Here is a 7663-nt window from a genome sequence, read left to right as displayed (position 1 = left end):
TTGTTTTAAAAAATAATAAAATTATAATAATAATAATTGTAATTTTATACCATCCAGTTTTTTTTTTCTAGGAGTATTTACTCCTTTTAATAGCAGAGGAATCGACATACGTCCTTCTATCTTTTTTATATCTTTCAAATCATTAACTATTAAATATGGCGGATCAGCTATAAAATCATCATAAAATTATCAAAATTATGTAAACACATGCGTACGTGCGCAAATAATTTTATAAAAATAATTATTTTAAATTAAAAGTAATTAATAAGAAATATCAATATTTTTACCGTTACTTTGCATGCATCCTATTATTTCAATTTTATCTCCCTTTATCAAATCTAGATCGCTATACATATCATAGGTAAATTCCAGAATATGAACTTCCAGCTTAAATAAACCATCTGTTATCGACCCACAACCAATAATTTTATTCAACTTATTATTAAAAATTTCAGAAAAGTTGGTTTTAACATATCCTTCCAAAACTGAAATATGTAAATGCATGATAGTGAAAAAAATGTAAAAAGCTTGAATTTTATTAGTATTATCATAATGTAAAAATAAAATAATTATTAAAGAAATAAAATTTATAAAATATTTTGCGTAAAAAAAATTTTCTAAGTAGCATTTTTGGAGAATTTAGATATAAATAAAAATATAACTAACTAATGCGATCGGTGTTATTCAAAACATCTTTTATTTGGATTGCTTTAGGTTTACCATTTAATGTTTTTATTGGTTCGAAATATCCAAGATTGGATACAATCATATTGCTACGGATTAATAACTCGTATTGAACGTTTCCATTATTAAATAGATTATTTTTTGGTAATCTTGCCTGTGCACTATCTATGTGAATTATCTAACAAAAACATTTAAATTTAAAACATAAATTAAAAATTTTTTTTTTGAGAATCTTTTTTTATTTAGAACATTTTTTTTATTTCGAACATTTTTTTTATTTAGATCATATTTTTTACTTTATTTCTTATAATAATAATTTTATTTAGAACATATTTTTTACTTTATTTCTTATAATATGCCCCCCCCCCAAAAAAAAAATTTAAATGATGTGTCCTTAATTCCTATTATTATTTAATTTTATTATTATTATTGAAATTATCCCAATAAAGAAAATGAAGCAGTGCCAATTTATTATATTTACACTTTCCCATTCGAAATTGACAAAATTGACAAATGGATGTGTTCAAAAAGTTCCAGGCTTGATAAATAAAACATATTGTATTTATTTTTAATATTTATTCTATACGATCTTCTTAAAAGTAGTTCCCTTTCTGTACAATGCACTTATGCTAACGCTTTTTCCAGCTTTGGAAACACTTTTCATAGGCTGATTTTGATTTTGAGAAAGAAGAATAGTAAAAGAGGAAGTAGATGATCAACCTATAAAAAATGTTTCTGAAGCTAGAAGAAGCGTTGGTATATATACATACATATAATGTATGTGTGATTAAAAAATTCCAGGCCTTGATAAATAAAACAGGTTGTATTTATTTTTAATATTTATTTTATACGATCTTCTTAAAAGTAGTTCCCTTTCTGTATAATGCACTTATGCTAACGCTTTTTCCAGTTTTGAAAATACTTTTTATAGGCTGATTTTGATTATATTAATAAAATTATTTATCAAAGCCTGGAACTTTTTAAACACACGTACATTGCGGATACATTATATATACGTAGGTATGCATGTATGTACATTTGGTCACAGGAATACCTTAACACATGAATTTGCATAAGTATCAAGGCACATTCAAATTGCCTGCTTCGATTCTACATACTTCTTGCATCATGACTGTGATTATGCCTCACGTGTGACATATATCAAAAAGTATGATTATTTGTTTAATAATATGTCACAATAAGTATATCATTTAATTATATTATTTACTTTTTATAACTGTATTTTGATATATTATTTAGCGGATAATTATTGTCTTTGACATATGTCATACAAGAGGAATAATCATAATTATGATGCAAAAAATATGTAAAATCAAAACACACCGTTTGAATGTGTCTTGACTTTCATGCACATTTATGCGTTAAGGCATTCCTATGACCGAGTGCACATTGTGTACATATAGTGTATATATGAATATTTACATGATTGGACATCACATGGTGTTCCACATTTTTTATATCATCATTCCATGCAACTATTTGTACTCTTTGTCCTGAATTATTATTAAGATAAAATTTGTAAAATTTATATTGTTGGTTGTTTCCTACTAAACGTGGAGATTCTATGCCGTCCACATAGCCTACAATTTCACTGTAAAATAAATAATAATTATGCAAATAAAATAAACCTGCCCTGGTAGAAATTCACTCTAGGCCTTATTATGGCCCCGACTAGCTCGCCAGTCATCAACTCGGGCGTGATACTGGCAAATTAGTCGGGGCCACATACGAAATCGTCATAAATGGCTGTGCTAGCGCCACAGATTCACCGCAATACTGGGGCGACTGGGGCTGTGGATTGGCACTATCTAGGCTGCCACTTAGACCGTGTTTGTTCTAAACGGACCCTTACTAAATTTATCATGGTAGGTTTATGAAAGGTAGAGCCATGGTAATTTTAATAAGGTTCCGATTAAAATTACATTATACGTGTGTACATGTGCGCGTGTATATTTATGTGGGTGTGTTAGTGTATGTACACACACGCACGCACACATATACATACACGAATACATACACATATATCAATTAATATATAAAATATCTAAAAAAAATTTGTATATGTTTATTTTATTTGTTTACTGCAATTATTTATAAGCTTAATGCGTTACATAAAATGTGTTGTTTATTTCTATATACGAAATACAATTAAATAATATTATATATATATTTGAAAAAATATGTTGAAAAAATGAAATTATAAAACTACAGAAATAAAAAAAAATAGGCATATTTAAATTCAAAATAAATTTTCAACATTATTCGATTCATCAGAATAAATAGACCCAGATTCTTGTGACTGATTATCTGATGATACTTGATTAATAATTGTTGCTGATTTTGTCCGTGACTTTCGGTAACCTTCCCAATCCTTAGCATTGGTAAGGACGACACTGATGGCCTTGATTAAAAGAGCATGAGTTACTGTTTCCCCAGTCAAAGTTTGTTTCAAATAAACTTCTAGAAAAAAATATCGATGCAATTAAATAGAGTTTAATAAGTTAAAATTTAATAATTAATTAAATAAATTATATATGTATACAGGTGTCCGGTAACTTGCAGACCAACGCTCGTGAATAGATAAAGCACTATAAACTGAACAAAAAAGTTCTTTACCATTTTGCGCGAATCGCGCGCTTATTCGTCAATCTTTTTAATTAATATTTCAATAATTATTGTAAGAATTCAAAAATGGTAAAAAACTTTTCTGTTCAGTTTATTGTGCTCTATCTGTTCACGAGAATTGGTCCGCGAGTTATCGGACACCCTGTATGTCAATACCTTCTATACATGAGTAAAATTCTGTGCTCTTGAAAACGTATTTGTGTGGAATATTTTTTACCGCTGTGTACATTATTGCAACATTTCTTGCAATACAATGTTTTATAATATGCAATATATTTCGGCTTAAAGATCTGCTGAAATCGAGATAACGATGAATGAATTCACACTAAAACAGAATTATTTATAAATTATAGGATAAACATTAAACAGATATAAATGCTGTTGTATGCTAGTATGTATGTGTATGTGCGTTTGTAGTACTCACAAAACTTTGTTTTAAATTACGGTCAGTATTCAACTGAGTATTAAATGCGTTGAATTGATCATTTGTTTCTAGTGGAAATTTAATATTATATGTTTTCAAAAATCCAGTTGACTCTGCTGTATAATAATTATTATCAGTAGTTTTCGTTGCTTCATTATACATGACTATAGCTTTTAAATTCCGAATTTCATATCTGATTTGTTCTAACTTTACAAGTATTAAATCGGCTTCTGAAATAAATAACAATATTTATAATAATAATAATAATAAATTATATGTAACAATTGCATAAAAATAATTAATTTTGGATGTTCAAACATACTTTCTTCACTAAGTGTGGTAAAGTTGATTGGGTTTTCACATTCTACTCCATGCAAATCTGAAATTTAAGATTTTTATAATAACATTAAAAATACAAATATTTATGTTAAATTTCAAATATTCCAATAGTTACTTTGTGAATTAAGCGTTAAAACAGGAATGTCCTTATCCATTACAACTATCGATTGGCTTTTATCTTTTAAATCCATACTCAAAGTATCCTCACGCTGAAGAATAATCTTCTTATCTGGAAAATAGTAATAATCATGATTTTATATAATTATTAAAATTATTACAAATTATTAAAAATTGCAATAGTTACACAAAAATTTATAGGAATCATTTTATATAAAGTATTAAAAAATAACATAAATTTACAAACCAATGGGTAATTGGGGCATCTGCACTATCCTTGAAGATCCTGTATTTAGACCCTTATTTTGTTTTTTCGTATTTGTTTTTTTAAGACGTTTTAATGTTTTATTTGGCTCTGAAAAGAAACAAAAAGTAGAACAGATCAATTTTTATTAATTCGAAAGATTGTTGGATAATAATTTTGATATTTATTTCTTATTATATAGTTATCATGCGTTATAATTGTAATTTACCTGAGACTGAGTTAAAAGAATTTGAGTTTTTGTCAGACGTCATAAACTTTGATACGAATGCTGCACTGTCATTCAATGCTTTTTTTTTATAAAATTCTTTTTTTGCTTCTGATTTTTCTTTTGGATCCTCGTCAGAAGGCAAAGAAAAAACAAATTCCTGGGCTGAAAGTTCGTCCAGTTTTATTAAAGTTTCATCGTATTGCTCTAGAATGCATAACAAATTGCTTTAATTAAAGGACATTAAAATTATATATATACATGTATACATTACATGTATATATGTATACATATGTACATATGTATACATTATTTATTATATTAATTTATTATTAATTTATTTATTATTTATTTTTATATTAATTTATTATTATATATTAATTATATTAATTTAATTACTTACTTGCTTCGCCAACGATCTTAACCGTATAAGTAGGCCAAGATTCTGGTGCATCAAAACAATGATTTACAAAATCCTGTAAAAGTTTCGAAGTATTTTCATCGTACGGTCCTGGCATAAATTTTGTCGTGAGTTTAAGTCGCTTTTGGTCCCATGAGATCCATTTCGACAGTACCACGTCAATTTCTTTTTTTCCAGACTTTGGACCTTTCCTTATAAATTGTACTAACTGATATTTGTGCAAATAGTCTTCGTCCTCACTCATCTAAACAACGGAAAAAATATTCAAGCCTTGAGATACTTATTCCTATTGTTATGTATAGAAATAAAGAACGCCTTATTTATTAACATTCAACTATGAATTCTGATCTTAATGCAAACTTGACCGAATATTGAGACTAACTTTGATGAAATAAAAAAATTGTGCAAATAACTTACCTTCAGTTTCCACGATATTTCGGTCTTCAAAGAATAATATCGTTGATAGTTATTACACAAAATTGTTTCACCCGTTTGACTTGTTTGTTAATTAATATAAAAGAAATGATAATATGTGCAGAATAAAAAGCACACGGTCACGCGCATCACACGGGCTTATGAAAAACAAAGTAACGAAGAATGTAAATATATAAGAAACATTTGACAATTGATCAGTTTTACGGTTTCACCAACTGATGTCGTTCCGTGTTTTGTACTGTAGCCACGGCAGAAAAACTATTTAAAACTATTACTATTACTATTACTAAACTATTACTAGTACTTAACTATTACTATTACTATTTAAAACTATTTTCGCATCTGTGATCCATGCATTGTTGTATCTTATATCATTGTGTGCGGAGCTGTATACACATACACAGTCGCGTCGGGCTTGAGGGAGTCAGGGTTGCACTTATTAGATTATGTTAGAATAATGTAATAAATTTGTGAAATAAATTTGGACAATTACAATCGTAATCCCAAAGGTTTCGTTGATTACCGCGTGTAAAACTATAATCGATGTATTTAATAAAGGAAAAAATAAATAAAATAAATGTACCAACAAGTATTATGATTTACTTATGTCTTTTTGTCTTCACAAAATTATTCAGTTTTTCCATACAAAGATTCAATCTAGTGTAAAAGAGATATAGCAAATGTTCTTTCATTAGTTCCATTAAGATTTAATTTCAATTTAATCATTTTATGTGCGATATCATGTACGGTCATAGTTTTTCTTCTTACTGCATTAAAACGAGATTCTAATAATTCCCACATGTTTAAAACAGATGAATTTATTGGATTTGTGTAAACAGATTTTTTTATTATACAAACATCGCCTTCAAGTTTGATTTTGTTATTTTCAACATACATTTTATTTATCGTACATATACATCCCATTTTTAGAAGAACTGTATTATCTGGCGCCTTATTTGTAAGTAACATATTAATGCACTGTAAAGCTTCTATATTATTTCCATTTTGTTTAAGAATTGTCACTACTAAAGGAGAAGGTACTTGATTGATGCAAGTTTTTTGCTCACAAAGTCTTCGAGCTAATTGTGCGACTACATTTGTAGGTGAACGAAGCATGTTTTTTATTTTTCCTAAATAACTCTCAAATGCAAAAGCACTTATAGACGATAAATTGCACTGTGTATTAAAAACGTCATCTGAAATGTGAAGTAAGTTGTGAACATTCATAACCATAAAGTCTGGACCATAAAGATCTTTGGATTGTAAAATAAATTTGTTCAGTAAATCTTTAGCGGTAGGAACAAAATTTACTGCATTTTCTGATGACAGCATACGACAAGCTGCATGAAGCAAAATAAAATGTTCATATTTGTTTTTCTCTAAAATTCTTTTTAGCAAAATAGGGCCAGCAAACAATAAAAAAAATCTGTATTCAGTAGCTTTAAATTTTAAATAATCTGTTATTGGTCTCATTTTTCTATCAAATTCAATCGGTTGTTGTCGTTTTATTGTTAACATTCTCATTGACAGTTCTTTTCGTTGATTTTGACTAAATTTAACTTTTAGATTAGTAGACATCCATGCATCTGTTAATCTTTTCATCACACCTAAATAGCATAGATGCATTGAATCTAGAATAATATCATTAATCATATTAATTGGCGGAGTTATGAATAAAAGAGGCGATGCAGCATTGTGATGATGTGGATCGGTAAAGTTACGGAAAGTATAGTCAGTGCGTTCTGCACAATTTGTTTCTAAAAATATCATTGTTCTGTTATGTTTGATACCTTGAATTTCACAACGTTCACAACCGTGTGCTGCATTGTACCCTTTTATGCATTTCAAGTAAGACCGTGCAGGAGTATCGCATATAAAATCTTTAATTTTGATTTCAAAGTGCCTTTCTTGTATAGAAATGCCATGAACTAATAATTTATTTAGTTCCATTATAAAATCTTTCATAAATTCATGGATATATTTTGGCTTTGAATTTCCTGAATAAATTGCGACAACAAATGGGCTATAAATATCAGGATTACATTGTACTTTTACAAGTATTGGCCACACGTCGTTTACACTTGATTTGAATAATTTGATACCGTCAATATTAATTAAAAGATATAA

At 28.0% G+C, this 7663-nt stretch overlaps 1 long non-coding RNA gene across 1 annotated transcript; it reads right to left on the bottom strand.

Moving 5' to 3' along the window:
* Window positions 1–2274: 2274 nt before the first annotated feature.
* LOC105668539 (uncharacterized) lies at window positions 2275–5110 on the bottom strand. The gene is made up of 3 exons (XR_010890367.1): window positions 4458–5110; window positions 3755–4322; window positions 2275–3655 (listed from the first exon to the last, which is right to left on the bottom strand). It is a non-coding gene; the product is annotated as an uncharacterized lncRNA (long non-coding RNA).
* Window positions 5111–7663: the final 2553 nt, after the last annotated feature.

Source organism: Linepithema humile, chromosome 1 (assembly GCF_040581485.1).
Source record: "Linepithema humile isolate Giens D197 chromosome 1, Lhum_UNIL_v1.0, whole genome shotgun sequence".
Taxonomy (NCBI): domain Eukaryota; kingdom Metazoa; phylum Arthropoda; class Insecta; order Hymenoptera; family Formicidae; genus Linepithema; species Linepithema humile.
Note: the sequence above shows the minus strand (reverse complement) of the source record. Positions and strands in the feature narration are given on the sequence as shown.